Here is a 22,429-nt window from a genome sequence, read left to right as displayed (position 1 = left end):
TGGTGCAGAAACTGAGGCATCCTGTTCATCTTTTACTGTTGTGTTCACTGTCAGGCTTATTGTATCCAAGTTGATAGTTTTCTTGTATTGGATATGGAGGTATTTGAAGTGCTGTAGCTTAATGTAGGCTGGGCAGAGACAGTGTGCTTATCTGCATGCAACAGCTTTGCTAGGGTGTCTTGATTGGTTCACTTTGTCAAGCTAGAATTTTAGCTTCTCCCACACAAATCAGTATCCTAAGTGTGGTCAGCTTCTGCACAAAATTCACAGCTTTATAGCTCTACATACTTGGTGCTGCCACCAAGACTTGGAGGGCGCTTAGGTTGTGGGCAGCACCTTAATAGGAAGGAAATAAAGTAAGACTTGCTCCTGATAAGTAAACTGTACTTGTGGGTGTAGACTGGAATCGGGATTGATCTAAAATGCAAGGGAGGGTGGGTGGGTGGCTGTATCAGGTATGTAAAACTACAAGTTCAGTGTTGGTCTGTAAGGTTTGTGCTAACCTGTGTGCTTTTGTTACATAATTGCATATATTAAGAGTTTGAAACGAGATGTTAACAGAAGAGGTAAAGTTTCTGCTCCTTAATAGGCCTTTTAAGTTACTTGGTTGCAAAGGTCTGCTATGATGAGTTGCATGTGAGTCCGTGTTTCACCTGATTTTTCTGATTAATTGCATGCGCTGAGCAGACCTAGCTTAACCAGGTTGTGATGGAGGTTTAATTTGCTTTTTGAATGTTGACTTAACAGCCAAGCATGTTTTTGCTCTGGATGTGTCAAAGTGCTTTTACTGTGCAAAGTAAGAATGAGTTTAATAGGCATGACGTCTTAAACCATACAGAACCCAGTGGTATAACTTTATCCCCATGTTCTTTTTAGCTTACACCTTCATTTCTTGGGGATGAAAGTTTATTGTACATGGTAGGCAGAGCATGCTGCATGGGTTTTAAAATGAGAATGCAATTGCATAGCTGTGTGGTTCCATTTGCTAGGGCTTACTGAATATGAAAAGGAGTCCTGTGTGGCTTAGATGCATGGTTTGCCTGTGATTCTTGTAGCTGTTTTTACTTTTAGAAGTTCAGTAGTGCTTGTAACTACATCTGCTAACAGGATGAAGTTTTCTACATAAACTTGCACATTTGTTTCAACATGGTAATATCTATCTGAGCAGTTTAGAAATTGCCTAATTAAACAGTCATTGGTTATTTTTACTAAGGCGTTGCATTGATTTTTCTGTGGCCCTTCATCCATTTCTTGAATTTTGCTTTTTTCTTTTACGCAAAGGGGAATGTGAACAGTTTCATATTTCTGCCATAAACATTTATGTATTGGGTGGGTTAGTGTAGTAGTAAGTTTTATCATACCACTTTAAAAAAAATTCATGCCCAGGCTTGTTTGCAAAAAAAGTGACTTGCATTCATTTGTTTTGTGCAATTAACAGATCATTGCACAGTAAGTAGAATTGCTGCTGTTGAGGTTTATCCCCTGCTTTTTTGACATAGCAGCACTTCCAAAAGAAAAATGGTTGATTTCATTTTAAGGTAGTTGAGCAGTCTACAGAGAAGTCTTTTCCCAGCAGTAGTCAGCCACTCAAGATGTCTGTGCTTGAGCAGGTGTTACACTGCTGGTAGAGCAACACTCTTATCTGGACTAGTTTCAGTCTGCTCTGTTCTAGAGTGGAATGGAACCAGGCCCCCAGCAAGAGGGGTGCTTCCTTGAGAGTGGATCAGTAGCCTAATCTGCTGTTGGTCCTAGTCTGGGAGCATACAGTGCACTCAAGGCACTTTAAATGCTTAATCCTTTAAATAGTTTGCTGGCTAAGTCTATGGCTCTACATGAGTGGTGAGCCAAGTGAATTTTAAATGCTCCTTGGTAGTTGCAGATATGAGTTGGTAGTTGCAGATATGAGTCTCTGGTATGGAAATGTTGTGTTTCTTGTACTAGATGGAAAAATGAGACTTAACAGTGATTAAAATGCTTACAGGAAATGGCAGCTTATGTTGTATACTTAGCCAAGTTTGTACTTCATGACCGAGCAAGTAGTTACTCTGTTGTGACATTGTTGCTTGGCAGAAAAAATTCAGTTTTTGGCACAGGGTAAGGCTTCATAGCCTAAATCCTGACTAAATTTAACTGGTACATACTGTTTCTGATTTTGTATTGAGCATTCTTGAGTGCAGTGACTGACTCTGGGTTTAAGCTGTCCTAAACTCTAGCATGCTGTAGAGTAAAGGGGATTTGATGTAAAGTTTGTCGTAACTTGAAAAAAATGATAGTGTGGATGCATGCTCGATGACGTTCCTCTTGCTGTCTAAAGCTTTGGGCAGTGGGATTTTAGGTCATCGTATATTAAACTGGCTTTCTTCACTCGGGGCATGTTTGGACGGGTTGGCTGTCTAGTTGGTGCTCCTGAAATTTGCGGGGTCAGACATTGATTAATGGGCAACATGGCTTGTGGAGCTGCAGTTCTGTAAAATTGGGAGTAAGTAAACCAGGCCCCCTGCACAAAGGTAAATGGGCCCCAGTAGCAAGCTATGTAATTGGCACTTGTGCTTTTGGCTGTAGGCTGACTGCTGGTTGATATCCTTTTTTGAAGTAAGAATGGGTGGCACATGCCTAATCAGTGGAAAGGCTGCCTTTCAGTTTTGCTTTGTAGCATCTAATTGCAGTTGTGAAATGTTGGTCCATATCACTTCAGCGACCTTTCATGTGCTGTTAGCACCTTTTGGAAAAGTGGAGCTGCCCTTTTTTATAATACTGCTGAGTAGGTATGCAAGAAGGGTTGATTTTTAACTAGTGTCTTGCCTGATCCATGGTCCCACAGTTAAAGCTCTAAAGGCATTGCAAAGTAGAACGGTCAAATGAACCAAGCACCATTTCTAAAAATGGTTGGATATTCAAAGAATAACTGAAAGGATGTTCCACATTAGTTTCAGAATATACTTCTGTTTTTTTGGGGGGGGGCAACTGATCTGGCAAATAGCTGCACTCATCCTTGTGTTTAACTGATTACAGCATTTCTGGTAGTACAATTGCTGTCGTGTGTTTTTGAAGTGCTCAGAAATTAGCCACTTGTGTCAGGAATCTGCAGTAATGTGAGTGCCCATATTTGTAATCCTTTCTGGAAATCGGACTATACTCCCAGGCCTCTGCTGAAAATGGGTTTCTGACCCAGTTGGACTTTCCCTGTCACAAAATGTAAAAAAAAATCAATATTGGTGGACTTCTCCCATCTTGTTGCAGGTTGTTGGAACTTGCTACTTGGGGGTGTCTCTGAACTTGCTACTTGGGGGGGATCTCTGAACTTGCTACTTGGGGGTCTGTTTCAGGAGTTGGATTTTCCTATGTACTGGAATAGGCTGAACTTGAGTTAAGATTAAGTTAATCTTGCAAGGCTGTGATTTGAATATTTGCTTTATACTTAATGGTCTGCATGCTCTCTAGAGGTGTGGAGGTGTTTGGCCTGCTATTCTAGGTAATCTCCCAGTGAAGTACCTCGCGGGCAGTTTCACGCAGCTTTGGGCGGGGGGTGGGCGTGACTTAAGTGATTGGCAGTCCAGAATTCGGCGAATGTACGGAAGCAAGCATACTTTGTATTACCTATATACTATAACATTCCATCCATTAACATAAGCATACTCTAATTCAGCATACAACAAGAATTGAGCACTAAGAGCATTTAACAGTTTAAGCATACAAGAATTGCAGATTTACTAAGAGCATTTAACAGTTTAAATGTTTGGTTAGCACATTATTAGCAGTGCCTAAAAATAGCCCCTCACTTGTATTGGCACCTTAGCAGTTATTAGTAACGTTGGATAACATGACAATGGTATCAATGAAAACCATTTGTCTAACACATTACTAATCTTCAACCTGACTTGACAATGGAGTTTGCAGCTATAAAAGGTGGGATGCTTTGGCAAACATGTTTGCTACATCCAGCCTAAACTACAAGAACGTCACTGACATGAGCCGAATCGACAATACCTACCTGTCCTCCGTGACATCTTCCCTGCCTTCTGCCATTGCATTCCTGCAGTCCGTTGGCATTGTGCACAAGGAGACGCTGCCACCTCTGTGGCTCCAGGGCTTCTCTGGTTTGCCATCGGACATCATTTGCCTGGAGATGCACTGCCCAAAAGTGTAGGAGCAAGTCAGGAATGCTTTCTGGCACCTTTTTCAATAAGAGCAGGCTGCCTTTGGATATCCTGCTCAATCCTGTATTGGTGGGCAAGAAAGCTGCCCATCTGCAGACTGGCAGACCACTTGGCAGTCGCCATCAACTCAGTGCTGGACTGGTATCAATTCCTACAGGATGTCTGCAGCTGGAAACTTCTGCAGGACCCGATGCTGCTTGGGGGACCCGGTAAGGAGGTCCAGATCGAATGCCTGCTAGTGAAAGCAAAATACAATCGTGGAAGAGCCTTGGCCAAGATGGACCGTTGGGTCTTTGGCATATATGACTGCAGTCTTAAAAGCAGATACCTCCGCTTTGTGTCCAAAAGAGATGCAGCCACTTTGATACCGATCATCAGACAGCATGTGTTACCCGGGGACGGTGATAGTGTCTGAATGGGCTGCCTACAGGGGCATTCCCGAATTATCAGGGATGAATTACACCCACCTTACTGTTAACCACAGTAAGAATTTCGCAGACACTCAGACTGGCACACATACTAATGCCGTGGAGGCCATGTGGTCCCGATGCAAAAACAATTGAGACAGATGAATGGCACTCTCCGACATGTTGGACAGCCATTTGGATGAGTTCCTGTGGCGCGAGAAATACAGCAGACAAGATGATGACTTGTTCCTCTGCCTACTTGCACATATAAAACAGTACCAGGATTTGCATGGAGGACCTGGGTGGTTGTAAAGTGGTGGTGCAATAACTTGAAATAGTGATTTTTAACTTCTGCTGTATTTTGTAATGGTGCAATAACTTGTGAGGTGACGGTGCAATAACTGGCAATATCTTTTTAATTGATTTACTGCTACTACTATTGAATGTTAAATTTACGTTAAATAAATTGATGCTTTTATTTCAAATACTATTGCATGTTAAAATTACATTACATAAATTGCGTTCTGAAAGGTGATTTTTAACTTGCGTTTATTTCAAATACTATTGAATGTTAAAATTATTTCAAATACTATTGAATGTTAAAATTACGTTACATAAATTGCGTTCGGAAACGGTGATTTTAACTTCTGTACTGCGTTTCAATTGATTTTAATGTATTTTCAACATGTACCTTAAATTGCGTTAATTTCAAATACAAGTGACTTTTTTTATCCTACAATTACGTTAAATGCCTTTCCGTGTCAGGGTAACTAGGAGGTGGGCTTTGCTACTGTTTACATGTCATTGTGAGTCTAGGAGGCATGTCCGGGGCAGGGTTTGCTACTACGCATCCTGCGAGGTACTTCACTGGGAGATTACCCTATTGTACAGGTGATATGCTAATTTAAAACTTTCTGTAGGTAGTATTCAAGGAAGGCTGTTTCTTTTGCCTGTTGCTATTAAGTGGCATAGAAGACCCTTTGTACTAACCAATGAATGAAGTTGTAACCCATAGGCTTTCATGTTACTGTACTTTGTTCACAAGTTTAGGCATACCCCTGGAATGTCAGCCCACTGAAGTTCCTTAAAGTAACTGCTTACTTGCTAGGAATGGATTCTGAAGTCTAGTTCATTGTAAATTAGACTGAATGCCCTTTATGGGATTTTTGAGATGAGAAATTTCCTGTGGGTATCCTGCATCCCTTGTGCATGCACTAGAACATGGGTCCCACCCCTGCACGGAGTCTGAAAATTGCCAAGCAAATGTTTCTCTTAAAATGCTGAACTATTTCAAGTCTAGCATTATAAGGATATGCTCAAGGGTTGAAAGTACAAATATGCAACATAAATAAGGTATAAAATAAAGCTTGCTTAAATGTAGAAAGCTTAGCAATATGTGGTTAGCATCCATACTAAATGCCTTTGGCTTGAAAAATAAGGAATTTGCTTAATGGGAGTTTCCTACAGAATCAGCAAGAGTGTATGTATTTCACACGGTCAACAAAAAAGCTAACCTCAAAGCTTTAAAGAATGAACAGCAATCTGTACATGTTTCTAGTACGACTTCAAGGACATTTGAATGGATATGTCCACATTTGCATAAGATGTTTCCTTAAGACAGGGTTCCTTTTAAAACCTCTAATTCTTGAAATGTCATATGGTCAACACCATATGATCGACATTTCAAGTGTTCGAAGCACCTTCACTGCAGAATAGAATTTCCCTTTTCTGCATGGGTGTCTTTAAGTTGGTATATTTAAGTGGGGGGGGGGGATTGCCCCCCACCTGCCTGCACCGTTAAGGTAAGGTTTTTAATGTTTCGAAACTTTCAAAATTCAATCATATTGTATGTTAAAACAATAAACCTGTTTTAAAAAAAAAATCATATGTTGAACATATGGGATTTGAAATTGAGGTAATGTATCTCATCCATATTTGAGTAAGTAGCACAGTACCTGAAACAGTGTGATTTGTTTTATTGGCTACTGCTTTTGACATACTGCATCATTGTACTTTCTGCAAGTTTGTGGGCAACGGACTGAATACAATTATAACTGGACTTTGATTTCAGCAGAATCCAGTCAGCAAGACTTTAGTGTGTTAAGACTTTGCTGTAAGCACCTTGATAGTTAATTCTTCAGTGGTACCTGTATTCTAACACGGAGTGGTAAGGCCTGCAGAGCGTCACTTCAGTGAAGTTGCAGTAACATTTTTACATTTATGTAAAATCCTAAACAGAAGTATTCGTTTATGCAGCTTTTGTAGTAAAGGTTTTCCAGAGTGAGCCTGCAGTGCAGGAAAGTCAGTACCATAAATTCTCCAAGAAAGGAACAACTTTTCACAAGCATCTCGCTGCTTGCTGTTTCACCAGCTTTAGTGTCAAAAGCCTTCTGCATCAGCCTGATTACTGTTCTCTTAAGCAGTAAGACCTTAACAGCCTGATATGGAGTATGTAGCAATGTTATACACAGCACATCTCCAAACCATGTGGAGTATGGCAAATATTTATTGTGTAAATCATTTGAAACTGTGTACAAAGTATTGCATGACATTCAATGGGTAGTCTGTACAGACAAAATTTTTAATGAAGAACCAGGAAAAAGTTAATTATGCTTGCAATATATTCAGTTTAACAGTTAAATGTCCTGTCACCACTGTAAAAGGCTCATTTCAGAGTTACAGGAGTCGCATAGTACCATAAATTCTCCAAGAAAGGAACAACTTTTCACAATCATCTTGCTGCTTGCTGTTTCACCAGCTTTAGTGTCAAAAGCCTTCTGCATCAGCCTGATTACTGTTCTCTTAAGCAGTAAGACCTTAACAGCCTGATATGGAGTATGTAGCAATGTTATACACAGCACATCTCCAAACCATGTGGAGTATGGCAAATATTTATTGTGTAAATCATTTGAAACTGTGTACAAAGTATTGCATGACATTCAATGGGTAGACTGTACAGACAAAATTTTTAATGAAGAACCAGGAAAAAGTTAATTATGCTTGCAATATATTCAGTTTAACAGTTAAGTGTCCTGTCACCACATGTAAAAGGCTTATTTCAGAGTTACAGGAGTCAAATCACTTGCTGACACTTCCATTATATTGTTACAAAATGTAACTTCTAAGACTGACAGCGAGTTTAGGCAAGTTATACAAACACTTTTTCAGAAGTGCATAGGAGTTTTAGATTAAGCAGAACAGGTTACTTAAGTGTCTAGACTGCAACATTCAGAACTCTTAACTGCAGTTACAGGATAAATAAAAATTAGCTGAACTGACTTTCTCCAACAGCTGAGCTTGGCAAAAAGTGCAGGAGCTGATCTGTACAGAAGATGTTTGTTTTGAAAGTGGTTAAGCATACGTGGTAGGATCTGATGTAGGATTTTCAATTAAAGCAATATATTAGTAGAACAGTAAAAGAGCATGACTGCCATTCTCATAGCAGTCAAAAGGTAAATGTTCTAGTGCATAACAGAAAAGTTACAAGATTGACATGCATGTAAAGTACAGCTCTTGATGCACAAGAATGAAACTGCAAATGTAATTCATGTAAATATAAACGTGTTAAGCCAATATATATTTTATAATTGTATAGTAGCACCACACCAAACAGCTAAGTTCTGAATTAAAAATCCCAGATGGTATTAGTCTAGCAGTCTTTGTAAAGTGGAAAAGTTAAAATTAATTGTAAAGGGTCGTGGAGAACCGTGTTAAAAAAGGGTCGTGGAGAACCGTGTTAAAAAAGGGTCGTGGAGAACCATGTTAAAAAAAGGGGTTGTGGAGAACCATGTTAAAAAAGGGGTTGTGGAGAACCATGTTAAAAAAGGGGTTGTGGAGAACCATGTTAAAAAAGGGGTTGTGGAGAACCATGTTAAAAAAGGGGTTGTGGAGAACCATGTTTAAAAAAAAAAAGTCCAGGATACCAGTCTGTAGATATATACTGTGTAGGACAAGTTCAAAAGTAATTTTGTCAAAGTTGTAATTTTATTACTAGTAACTTTTGGACCATTTTCAGTACCAGTATTGGTTACCCCAGTTAGTGGAATATACTGAAATAATTGCATTCAAATGTTTAAGCTCAGTTCAGTACTTTATACCAGGGTGTTTTAATATGCTCACTTCACTGTCAACCAAGTGTTAATAGGCAGTTCAGAGATTACCACAATGGTCTGGTTAAATTGCATTGAAACTGTTTTCAGCAGTGTAACTTGCTTGCAGTAGCACTATTATCTTGGTATAAAGTGATTAAAAGGAAAATAATTCAACAGTTGCAAAGTTAATAGAACGGTTCTGAGTTGTAAATGAAATTCTGTGTGCTTGTTTTATTAACTACTCTTTTGCAGACCACTCATAACTAATATTTTCACAGAATGGTCTGCAAGAAAGGTTAGACTTTTGGTAGTTAATACAATATCAATTTTATTTTACATTTGTTGACTGGGAATGTCCGACTAGGTTCCACAGAGCCTGTTCAGCAGAGGCCCGGGGAGAAATGCTCCAGATGCATGTCTTTGGAATTACTAATTTAAAATTACATTTTGACTTGTATCGAAGACTAATATGCTCAACATATTGACATTGAAAGTACAAATATGTAAGGTATAAAATCTTAAATGCAGAAAGTTTAGCAATATGATTAGCTTCCATACTAAATAGCTTGAAAAATAAGGAATCTGCTTAATGGACATGAATGTATGCATTGCACATTGTCCACATCAAAGCTAACCTCTTACAGACTTGGCATGTATTCATTTCACATGGTCAGGAAGAGCAAAAATGTAAACTGGATGTATGCATGGACAACCATCTGTGCAGGCTTGACTGCCAAGCAAGGAAGTTTGGATATGCTTTTCAGGTCAGCATTTGCACAAGATGTTTCCTTAAGTACCAGTTTTCCTCCACAGGATAAACTTTTCTCTGCAAACTGATGTTTTCATGCAAAGACCAAAATAGAATACAAAGGAGAGAAACAGGATGTAAAACCACTATAAAAAGACCAGTAGCTCCTCTGGCAATTCAATTCTACAGAGTATTAACTGGCAGACAAGTATGTGAGTTGTTACCAACACTGTTTTAAACAATTAGAAGAAAATGTGACTACAATACTTGAGCTACTTGGAGCAAAATGAGTTAATAGGCAGATGCTTATTAAAGTGGGCAAGATCTAGTTGTATAGGAGTTAGGAAGCAAGGAAAGAAAGAATGGCTAGTAGATGTAGGGAAGACTGACTTTTTTTGAGACTTAAGAATTTGAGTGGCTGGAGGTAGAAGGGAAGGTAGAGGCTGGGGGAGTAGTTGGATGCTTTAGTGATGTGGTGAAAGGGTGGTTGGCTACAGTGGCAAGACCACTATTTGTTGGTTCCAGGATGTAGCTGGGTTATAGTAGAGAAGGCAGCCTATCTTTTTTTTTTTTGGCTTTGCGTTTGTAGATCTCTAATTCTTGATGTGAGATGCATGGTGTCCTAGCAGGAGAATATTTGGATATGATAGGAGATGTTGTGACAGAAGGAGGGTAGATAAGAGTGGATTTGTAGTTGGTATAGTTGGAGCAGCTGAGGGAATTCTAGCCAGTCTGGTTGCTCACTGCTAAGCAGTGGTGTGACTTGTAGGTTTGGTTAACTGCAAAGCTGGCGATCTTATAGGTACTTTCATGCTTGGAAATGAGTAGAATTTAGGTTTGTGAATGTGGCAGCTGTACAGGAATGGTGGGAATAATAAAGCCTGGGAGAGTTATTCGGGTAGTGTTTTGTATTTCTTGCTATGGAAAAGTTTCCAAGTTTGAGTTTTTACCGAATTGGTAATATGGATCAAACCTAAGCTGAGCATCTATTGTAACACCTAGCAATTTAGTGCTAGATTCAGCTGAGATAGTGTTGCAGGATGAGATGGTAAATGTACTTAGTAGGGGCTTAAGTATGTATCACTAAGCAAAATCTCAGCGTGGAAGGATTCTTGGGTAGTTTGAGTGGAGGTCACTTGGGTTGTCAGCAATTGTTACAGTTGAGTCCTCAGCATATTGCACAAGAGATGACTGGGGATGAGGAGGAGAGCAGGTCTGAAAATGAGTAGTCACAAGTATGGACCCTTGCAGGTACCAATTTGTACAGAGGGGAGGATAGTGCAGACTCATTTAACTGAATGCTGGCTGGTAGAGAGCTGGAGAACTAGGAGACTGGGGTTTATCTAGGAGTGGATGAGACCTTGTCAAAGGCTTTAGAAAGGTCAAGGAATGGGCATGAGAAGTATCACTCGCTAGGGACACTTATGAGTGCAGTAGTACTATGCTTTGTATGGAAATCATGCTGTGTGGGTGAGGTTTTTCTGGTGAAGGTAATGCATTACCTGCTTGTGAATGCATTTCTTTAGGATTTTGAGTGGAAATATGGCAATTGGTCTGAAGTTGGATATGTCTGAGGAGCTGTCCCCTTTGTGAATGGGTAAATTCTCCCATATAGTGTGGGGGGGGGGGGCATATGATTCAGAAATGGATCGGTTGATGGATTGGCAAGAATTTTGAAATGGATCAGTTGATGTATAGGCAAGAGGTTCAGAGGCAGTATAGGCAAGAGGTTCAGAGGCAATCTGCAGAAGTAAGTGTAGCTTGTCAATTATAGTTGCACTGCATTTAAAGAGGAGTTGGTGGGGGGTTGGAAGAGGTATAGTTTGTGGGATTTAGTGTTTCTGGGGGGGTTTATTATGACTGTCAAACTCCAGCTTTACTCCATAGTATATTGTCTACTCCAAGGTGATCTCTGCTTAACATTGAGCTATGTCCAACTCTGCTGTTGGACATGCTACACCTAAAGAAATCCCTATCCTTCCGAGCTACATGCACTAGGAGACTAAAGGTGGAGGTGTCTATTCATTAAGGATATCCACACCTCCAGGCTAGTTGCTTAGCATAATGCATCCAAATACAACTAACTCTGGGCAAGACCGCAATCCAAATTGTAGCTTGCTAGAGGATCCCCACTCATTTCTTAATACACTGGAAAATATTAAGAGTACAACCTAACACCCTAATGGGAGACTTCAACTACCCTACCATTAACTGGGAAAACTATGTGTACCAACTCTTGTGCTCAATGTTTTCTGGAATTCATAAATTCCAATGCCATGGATCAACTTATCCACACCCCTACCAGGGGCAGCAATATCCTAGACCTGGTTATTGCCAACCTGGGCAACTGGTGCTTCACACCAGAGGTAAATGCCTGTCGGATCTGACCACAAGCTAATCACCCCAGATATCCACATCCCTCCCCCATTAGGGAAACCACAGTAAAAAAAAGTTTCTCCAAAGCCAACTTCATGTCAACACCTATGCTGGCTGACAATAGAGGTATGACTGCTAGCCCTTGCACGAGTGCATGGATCGTGCAATCCCTAATAGAACCAAGATGCTATCCTCCAAACAAAGGAAGCCAATCTGGTGGTTGCCAGAAACTCTACAACAGAAGAAAAACTGTTGCAAAAGAGTGAAAGCCCATGATTGGAGAAACTCCCTGGTCAGCCTCAGAATCTGAGATCCCTCAAAATCCTCCAAAGCTAGTTATGAAAACAAAAGCGCCACTGACTCAAGACTACCACAAAGCATTTTATAGCTGTCCATCTCAATGGCAACACTCGGATTGGAGTTACAGCACAATGGCACTAAATATACAGAACCAACTGATATTGCCAACATCCTGGCAGGTTCAGTGCTAACTTTACCCCTCTGTCATCCCCTAAAGGGCCCATCTCTACCAGAAGAATGCAAAGTTCCTGTAATCACTGCTGCACAGGTAAAAACACTATCCAAAGCCAAGAACACAGCATCCATGGGACCAGACAACATCCCAGGCTGTGTTCTACATGAACTACAGAACAAACTGGCACCCCACTAAGTACCATGTTCAATCATAGCCTCACTTCAGGCTGTGCCCACAATGGCAAACAGCAACAGTTATCCCACTCCACAAAGGGGGAGCCACCACAGACCCCAAACTACCACCCCATTAGCCTAACGAGCCTGGTCTGCAAGGCTGTGGAGCATATAATCATGGAACTAACAATGGCATTGGTAATCTCCAAACGCAGGACCCCACCCAGTTCAGGTTTGTAAAAGGCAGATCATGTCTCCTAAACCTGAGACTTCTTTGAAGCAGTCACCAAAGCCATAGATGAGGGTAAGGTCGTTCACACAGCCTATGTCACAAGATGGGTTGCCAACTGGCTCGCTGACAGAACCCACACTGAAAGTAGCAGACTCCAAATCCAACTTCAGACAAGTGGAGCACCACAGGGTTTAGTTCTGGGTCCTCCTGTTTGGTATCTACTTCTCTAAAGTACAGGCCAACACAGGTCTTTGGCTAATGAAGTTCACAGATGACTGCAAACTAGGAGCCCTAATCAAAACTCCAAAAGATGTGGACATCCTACAAAAGGGCCTCGCTGAGACAGATGCCTGGTGTCAAAGCCGTGGCCTCAAGCTCCATGCTCAACAGTGTGAGAGACCTTGGGACACAGGTGGACAGTAGTATCTCCTTTGATGTGGCACAATCACAAAAGGTTTCTCATCCAGGAAAATTCACTCGGACCCATTAGAGTACAATGCCCCTTTTGTATGTACCTCAAGACCGCTACTACAACTGGAGGCCACATACCTCTGAGGATTACTGGCCTCAGTTGCCATATGCTGACAGTCTCAACTGCAGCTTTACTCTGTTGCATATCGCCTACTCAGAGGCGATCTCTGCCTAACACACAAAGCTATGTCAAACCCAGAGCTTTTAGACATGCTCCACTTAAAGAAATCCCTACAAGCTACACGCTCTAGGGACCTAAACCTTGTCACCACAATAAACAGAACATGCTGGAGGGATAGATTCCTGTCCCAGAGACTTCCCATACTCTGGAACAAACTATATCCAACAAAGCTCCTCATTAGCACTCCATGAGAAATCTTGATTGGATGGGAGGAAATTCACCCCGGGGATCACTTCTTTGGCTCTGCTTGACAGTGGCACAAGAAAATAATTTTCTTGGTGCCGAAAGCCAGGGTACATTTGGCTAGGCTTATATAGGCCCTAGGGCCAATAGCTTAGTACCTACCTATGAACCCAAGTCTGTAGAGCATAACACTGGCACATGACCCATCACTGGCTAATGAGTAGTCTGACCATCTTCCCACTTTGTAGCATGTTGCTTTCATGACCGTTCTGTTTAACCTAGGCTTTTGAAGCTAGGGCAGACACTGCTGGTGTGTTCAGCTTGTGCTGCAAGCTCAGGGATTTTTCTACCAGGCATGTTAGAAGTCCCCTATTAGTTGGCTTATTTAATGTCAGTAATTCCTATGGTGTGCACCACTTCAGTTTCAGTGGTGTCCTTTTAGGCTTGTCTAATCGTCTTGTAGAAGCTTCCTTATCTGCGAGGGCTTGGCCATGTACCACCATGGCAGTCGGTTCAATGTGGTGCTGTCCCAGTTGGCATCTTTAGCTCTTGCATTCCCTTGTTATGCTGACTTTTTAGGAATGTATATACAGTTACTGAATACATGGTGATCTGAGTATGCTGCTTATTTTGAATGCAACTTGACTGGCGGGAGACCTCTTCCCTAAGTCTGCAAGCACCTTCCCAGTCTTTCCCTGGTGCTGCAGCAATTGCCTGAGTTGCTAGTAATACCTGGGATCTGGCTGTAATGAAAGGGAAGTCCCAACTTCCCTGGTTCTGTCCATGTTTATGCAACTCATAGTGCTGCAGTTGCACCACTCCTGCTAGAGAATCCTGGTTGTGGTCAGACTTTATTTGTATGGCTTTTGGGGCATTCATTTTATGATTACTCCTTCAGTTAAAGGACCACTACAGGCAAATGAAGAGAACTATTTTTTATCTTGCCATGATTTACACCTCCCAAAGCTGCCTTCAGCAAAGTACTCATTCCTAATTTTATTTTGTTTTTACTTCTGCCCTCATGGGGGCAGAGATTCTTCTGGAAAGCTAAAATCTGTCCCATAATGCAGACTGAGGGCAATAGCCTTACCATTTGTTGTCTAGACTAGACTTCCATTCACTTAGAATGGAACTCATGAAAAAATCTGCCAAGTTTTGAGTCTGTAGCTAGTCATTGACTGGTATGTGCTGAGTTTTACAAATGTTCCTATTGATGTACTACACATTCACTGAAACTTGCAAAGTGTCGACAAATTACAGAGGTAAAGACTTAAGGAGCAGTTTTGCAAGTTTCAGTTCCTGGCCAGGTTACTCCTCCAATCCCCGCTCCTCCTTCAGTGGGCTACAGTCTCATTTCCAGCTTTGCTAGATTCAACTATTTTGCATGCATGACAGTAGCCATAAAAAAAATAGCCTGCTGTGCCACTGTTCCTTGTGTCTCTTCAATTCTGAATAGCAATCCCCAAGAATAAAAAAAGCACCCATCAGTCCAGAGTTTAGGCTAGTCTCTCCATTTTTTAAACATGCACAGTAAAATCAACTTGTAATGCATTTTGGCTGCTGACATGGGTTATCTTTACATAGTTGTTCTCTTGTAGTATAACCTGAACTTATGGTATTTTAATACATTTTACAATAGTTCTCAGTTTTAACAATTACCTTCCAAGCCTCTGTGACCCAATACTAACTATTGCTTTATGTAGTTGTATACTTGTAGTGTTTCTCATCCTCTCAGCAACAGACTCCTGGCGAAGCATGTACTTGTATTGAAAGAGTACCAGCAGCTGTGGCAGTGATACCACACTCCAAAACAATGCACTCAAACATAGTACTGACAAACACAAGGGAATGTATGTCTGAATCAAGCAGTGATGAAATTGCTAAGGACTTCACTGATTTTACTTTTAATTTCTCCATTTCATAATGCAAAACATTTGCACCACACTTAAAGGCACACCTCCACCTTCCACAGATGCAGCAACCCACAACTGCTACAGTTTCTCCCTTCAGTTATTGCAAGCCAAGAATACTTTTAAATAAGGATACCTACCAGACCAAGTCTACATAGCACACTTGGTCTACCTGCATCATCACAGCTCTTCTCCAGCAACTGCAACATTGCCAGATAAAATCACTGCTATGGTCTGGTTTCTCCCTACAGTTATTGCAAGCCAAGAATAACATTTCCTTTTACAGCACATTTGTTTTTTAAACATCGTTTTGGCTGGCATGCACACCTGCAATGCCCCCCCAGGCAACTGTCTGCCACTGGGTGGCATAACTTAACCATATACTTGCTGTATCTTGTCCCAAATAGATCTGCCTCCACACTGAATACTTGTGAAGTAAGGCAAGTACCATTTACTTGGTGTATTTTGTCTCAGATTTACCTTCCTTTGTATTTCACACCAAGGCCTTAAAGTAGTCTTTCTGCAACTAACTGCTTACACTCCTAATTTCCTGCTTCGACTTCTTACTTGCACTTACATTACAGCTCCAAGGCTTCCACTTATGCTAAAATTGCTTTTCTTTGCAGTCTTCTGTGAGGAGGTGGGCCAGATCTCCACTGGCTTTTTCTGGTTATACCTTCCCTCCTCCCCATGCACATTAGCCTATATTAGTGGGTCTCCTTGAGCAGCGCCCTTTTTCTTTTGGCCTGCTTGTGGTGAGGAAGCTTCCCCAGACCTTTAAGTGTTACTGCATCAGTATAAGTAAATTAAACTAGGGCAATACAGCCAAACTTCCACTAAAAAAGTGGAACGATACATTTGGTGTAAAAAGAAACAAGCCCATTAATATAGTTGGTGTTGGCCCTACTGTGCTTGGGCTTACTCTGCTCCCCTCCCTGCTTCCTATTCCCACCTGCCCCCACTAGTGCTGCATTTCAACTGAACTTAGCCACGCCCATCATGCTATCCTCCAATCACTGATTCTGCCCCACCCCTGTACCCATTTCCTTCTCTTTCACTGTTCTCCTGTAAAGCAGTCTTCCATCTAACTACCTTAGTCAGAAAACACATCCACCATACCCACCCCATCCCAAGCAGATCTCACTCATGACCCAGCCAAACTACACAAAGCCACATGCATATACTACCTCTTACTATTGCTCCTAGGTGTATCCCCACTCCCACTGCTAACTTCGATCACCAACCACCAAAAACTTAGTTTATTTCCACTAACATTATTACAATACACCCTTTTACTCCACTAGTCCCACATCACTACCCAACCTTTATTCAAGATGCACACAGATCACAGCCATCACACTAGCAGTCTCAAGCACCTATAAAGAACTTTGACCCTGAACAAACTACTCAAACTCTAGTTTTATGTGCAAACCTAATTAGCTGAAGTGATATACACCCAAGCCCAGAAAATCTAGGAGCCTCAACCTGAATGATGCCCTACTCCACCAAGACAAATCCATGCTCCTCATTTTAAATTTAAAGTCCATGATCTTCATGCACTATTATCAACCTGAGATGGTCATACAAACAGACTTGGCTTAAACCAGGCAACCACAACAATGAAATCACATTACAATATAATTCGTAGTGATAGAATAGGTAAAGGGGGGGGGGGTTGCTGCTGCAGTGTAAAAGTCTCGCATCTTTGAGAAAGTAGATATAACCCTAGACCTCAAAGTTGAACTCCCTCTTACTAAAACTTAATGATGAACACCAACATCATAGGGTGCTACATCCCTTCAGGCAACAATATCCCCATTACAGAAAAACTAGAATGGATATCTAACTCCCTCACCCAGGAAAGCATAGTATTAGGAGACCTTAATACTGACTGACATGACTGTTCAAGTCATAAGCCACTCCCATATTAACCTACATGGCCTAACCCAGCTAATCACCCCCCCCCCACAAGAACAGACAAGAGAACCAAACATCAATCCACTCTAGATTGGATACTTGTATCCCACTCATCACTGATATCCCTAGCAGGGTGTCTACCAGAAACCAAGTATGTACCAAGCCACATTCTTACTCTGATCAAAATAACCACAACTGACCCAAATTTCTACACCTAATTAGAAACACTTTTTTTAACTGCTTCAATAAACTACCTAAACATGTGCAACTGTACCCCCCTAAAAAAACTATCTCTTGATGAAGCTGTACTACATTTCAATACCTTCTTAAACACTCTTGATCATCATGTCCCCTCCAAAACAATGAGCATTAAAACTAAATATGCCCTCTGGTTAGCCCGACACAAAATCCCTCAAGAAACCAGGCCTGGACCAACTACCTAAACAGTAAATCCCAATTGAGCAAACAAATGCATGTTGAACTACATAACTAAGCCAAAAAACTCGCCAAAACATTTTGCTACCAAATGTTACAGGATAAGCACAGGAACAACCCACAAATTCTGGGCAGCAATTAACTCTATTCTACAACCAGGTAAAACTACCCCAAACCCAAAAATAGATAACAAAAGACATCCCCAGTTTAATAAATACTTTATGGAAACCATCCAGACCCTTAGCAAACCAACCCTATGACGACATCCCCATCTGTGCAAATCCATCCTGCACCACCAACTAACACTTGCCTCAAGTTCAGCTTCCACCCAGAACCAACCAAATCCATTGGAAAAACTACTCTGCAAGCTCAAACCAAACATCTCTAGCTGCAGGTAAATTACCTGCTGAATACCTCCACCTGGCTGCAGAAGCAATATCCTATCCTGTCTCAATCCTAATTAACAGGTCCATCTCTGTGTAGTACCCAAGCTATGGAAAATCACATCATCCCTCTACATAAAGGGGAACCTCCCTGGAACTCTTAACTACCACCCTATAGCCATACTACCCCCTTTATCTAAACTTTTAGAGCGTAATACGCAATTAATCTCTCCTAGAAAATCTAAAAGCAACGCAACATGGTGTTGGCCCTTCCATAGCACCTCCACTGCACTAAGAATTCACCAACATTGTCAATACCCACAAACAATGGACTTTGTGTATGCCACCTTCCTTGACTTGTCCAAAGCATTCAATATATGGTTAACCACAAACTCCTTTCACTAGCAACTCTAAACCTTACCACCCCTGCCATCTCCTGGTTCAAAAACTACCTAGTGGGAAGGAAACCAGCTGTTGTGTGGAAAAACCAACTCTCCCCCTCCCTACCGGTTTCCTTATGAGTAGCCCAAGGCTTCATCCTGGGGCCACTTTTTACCCTCTTCACCAATCCACTCCCAAACAGTATTCCTAAAGCCTCAAAAGTGAAATATGCAGATGATACCACCATATGTGCAGCCAAATCAATGGACATCCTTCACTCCCTAACTCAAGAATGCTTTTTCCCTAGCAGAAACATGGATTACAAACCAAAGGCTTATTCTGAACCCAAGTAAAACATAGCTCGTACTCTTTAGCTCCACACAGGGCCACACCTCCCACTGATTCTTAATCTACTCCTTTAACAAGACTGCAATCACCCCCACAAATCATACCAAACTTAGGGGTTGAAATAGATAATCATACATATTTCTATAACCATAGAGTACATGAAACTTGGCCTACTGTATTGCAATAAATTCCTCACTGACCACTCCAAAACTAAAATAGCAAGGACTCCCCTACTATCCACCCTACTTTGCCTCCCCTGTGCTTACAAATCTCCACAAATCTGACCTAAACAAACCTGATAGTTATAATAAAGCCAAATTCGCTACAACCTCCCATCAGAACACATCACTGTGAATGCCTGAACTCAATTGGCTAGAACTACCATTACTTCAGTCAGCTATCACTATCTCGCAAAGTAATGCAAAACTCAAACACCCCAGCCCTACAAAATCTTTTGCAACCCTATACAACCGCCAGGCCCTTGAGGCCTAGCACAACTTCAAAGTAACCAAATATAACAATGAAGCTGCTAAGTCTGTCTACAGCCACTGTATAGCAAAAACCTGGAACCCCCCCACTGGTATCCTTACTCCTCCTGCACACAACTGACAACAAATCCCCATCACAGTTCAAGAAACTTGTTAAAACTCACTTTTTGAATCAACTGTGCTCCTGTATCCCCCCTGGCTAATGTCTCATTAGAACACTTCACCTTAAGCCAACCACTCATAGTACTATACCCACTTAGGACTGTTAATCTACTGCTCATCCCATCTCTCCAGGAGTTTGGGAAAACTACCCCAGCAATGTTGAGCTTCTCCATAAGTAACTAAAACCGGGAGAAGACCTTTTGTAAATCAGTTTGGTATCCTTCTCAACTATAACCAGGTAAGGACATAGTGAATCAATTTGTTATCCTCAACTATAGCAAGCATAATCTGCTCTCTGAGCCTTATTCTATGTCTGCTTTTACTAATCTATCACAGGAATCCTAAACTTAGGAATATCTAAAATTTATTGTATTGATGAGAACGAATGTATCCTATATGTATGTCAGTCGCTTCTATGGAAATTGTATGTCAAAAGTCTGTCCTTAAAACTGTTTTGTAAAAAAAAAAAGTTCTCTGAGCTTTTCTCCCCAGGCCTTCACTGAAAATGGGCTTGTAATCCAGTTGGACTCTCTGGACTCCCATATCTCTCAACAGTACAGACTTTTGAAATCCAGATTTTGTCTATCATAAAATTGCAGTTTTCTGGCAAATCATTGAACACTGAAGTCAGAAAATTTGGCATGCATTTGCTTTTCAGACTTCATGTCCTTAAAATTTCCTTATCCATTTTAAGGAATGCCTAGAGTGAGTGCATTTTGAGTTTTAGACTTCTAGCATTGAGTAGCATTACCCTCAGTTTTTGCTTGCCTGTTCCTGGTGAATTTGTCATTTGAACCTTTTCTAAAAAAGGGCACTATAGGGGCAGCAAGAGCTTTAGCCAGTATCCAGAATCCCAGGGGCAACAGGTGCAGGCTCTCTGGCAAAGCATTGTGGTCTGTCAACCATGTTGTCCCAGGCAGACAGATACTGGATCCCCTTAGAATGACACCAGAAGTTTAGCCAATTGAAGTCTATCATTTTGTCCTTGTACTGCGGTATCATTCTGGGTGATAGAATGCTACTCAGGGTAGGGTCATACCTGCCTGGGCTACAAGATTTGAGAGCTCTTCCCTGTCTCAATGTCCAGGGAGGTACGTCTTGGATCATTCACACCAACCTAGACAATGAGTCATATTTGTACTTACTGTGGAGTGACTAGAGTCTGGGTTATGTGGCGGATCCTGGCAGCTGACAGTAACCTTGTTTAGCCTGGTGAGTGGACATCAGTGTGCCCGTTTGCCCATAATATCTGAATAAGTCAGTGGGATTTTCATGACCGCATCAAGGAAACCTGTTCCTTCTGGGTTTTTTCTTAAGTTTTGGATTTTTCTTGGCATATTTGATTTTCTTAGTATATTTTCTTCTATATTTTCTTTTCTATTCGTTTACCCGGTTAGTCCAACTGGACACAAGGTGACAGTTTTCAGCGGAGGCTTGGGAAGAAAAGCTCCGTATTAATCTGCATGTTTACAGTATATTGACAAAGTACTAGGTCACATCAGAGCCTTGGGAGGTCATGGTTAAGAAAATGAGAACTGTTGTAAAGCTTGGCATTGAATATCATGTTGGGTTATGCTATAAGAGAATAACTATGTAAAGATAACCATGTCAGCAGCTAGAATGCATTATAAACTGTTTTACTGTGCACATTAAGAAACAGATGGATTGGCCCAAACTCTGGACTGATGTGTGCATTTTTTTAATTCCTGGGGCAATGCTATTCAGAGGTGAAGAGGCACATAAGGGAACAGTTTGTGGCACACCAGGCTGATTTTTTTTTTATGTCTGTTTTCATGCAAAGCTGACAACATAGTTGAATCTACACAAGCTGGAAATGTGAGACTCTAGCCCACTGAAGGAGGGGAGATGGGAGGAGTAACTTGGCCAGGAATTCTTGCAAAACTGCTACTTGTCAAAAGTCTTACCTTGGTAATTTGACACTTTTGCAAGTTTTTTTTTTTTTTTCAGAGAATGTGTAGTACATAGGAACATTGTGAAACTGCACATACCAGTCAATGACACGCCAAGTTTGAGAGTCTGCAGCTAGTATTTTTTTCAGGTGGTCCATTCTACGTGAATGGAAGCTTAGTCTGACAACAAATGGTAGGGCTATTTGTTCTCACACTCTGCATTGAGACAGATTTAGCTTTCCAAAGGAATCACAATGTCTGCCCCCATGAGGGCAGACTAGTCTAAAAAAATTAGGAATGAGTACTTATTTTGCTGCTGGCAGCTTTAGGAGGTGCAGTAAATTATGGCAAGAAATGTTTTTTCATTTGCCCGTAGTGGTCCTTTTAACTGTCTTGCAATGTCTGGTTTTAGTAGTTTTTAAAGGCTTTGTGCAGATCTAGAGGGAACGTGGACATTTCTGGCATTACAGAATTCCTAAAGGTGCCTTCTCAAGACCAGTTTTCAACAGGTGTCCGATTTAGCTCGTTTTGGCTGTTAGTCCACAGTCTACTTCAATCATATTCTTTTGGATCTTGGTATGTAGGCAGAGCCAGCATAAGCATTTATTGGTCTGGCTATTTACTGCCACTGCAGGTGTTGGGTATGATATGTTGGGCTTTTGCTATAGTTGTATTGTCTACTGGCTCAACTGCTGCTCGTTATACTACTTTTGGGTGGTGTCTTGTGCTGGACAGACTGCTTTGTCTATGCCCTTAAATCTTTTAACTGCTTGACATTTTTTGTACCTATTCCTGGTATCACCTGATGGACTGGCAGGTGACTGGGAAGTGTTTAATACACCTTTATTACAGACTGCAGTCCTGTCCAAGAGGAGGTATGCTGTGAAGCCAAAGTTGTCGGGCAGACTCTGTATTCTGAGCTTTATCATTTCTGCTGAATTTATGCATTCCAGTGAGCGTTGAGGACTTGAACACACTGGCAGCCATGCCCACTCCACCAA

General features: G+C 41.3%; 3 non-coding genes across 3 annotated transcripts; all 3 read left to right on the top strand.

Moving 5' to 3' along the window:
* The first annotated feature begins 614 nt into the window (after positions 1–614).
* On the top strand, positions 615–690 carry LOC122791132. Its single transcript, XR_006363103.1, has one exon. It is a non-coding gene; the product is annotated as a small nucleolar RNA SNORD126 (small nucleolar RNA).
* Positions 691–1,568: 878 nt separating this feature from the next.
* LOC122791105 lies at positions 1,569–1,768 on the top strand. Its single transcript, XR_006363079.1, has one exon. It is a non-coding gene; the product is annotated as a small nucleolar RNA SNORA74 (small nucleolar RNA).
* A 519-nt stretch (positions 1,769–2,287) lies between these two features.
* On the top strand, positions 2,288–2,431 carry LOC122791127. The gene has a single exon (XR_006363100.1). It is a non-coding gene; the product is annotated as a small nucleolar RNA SNORA79 (small nucleolar RNA).
* Positions 2,432–22,429: the final 19,998 nt, after the last annotated feature.

The sequence above is a fragment of the Protopterus annectens genome, chromosome 16.part0 (genome assembly GCF_019279795.1).
Source record: "Protopterus annectens isolate FY-2018-M chromosome 16.part0, PAN1.0, whole genome shotgun sequence".
In the NCBI taxonomy this organism is placed as follows: Eukaryota; Metazoa; Chordata; order Ceratodontiformes; family Protopteridae; genus Protopterus; species Protopterus annectens.
The sequence above is the reverse complement of the archived record's forward strand: the minus strand, read 5'-3'. Positions and strand labels throughout refer to the sequence as shown.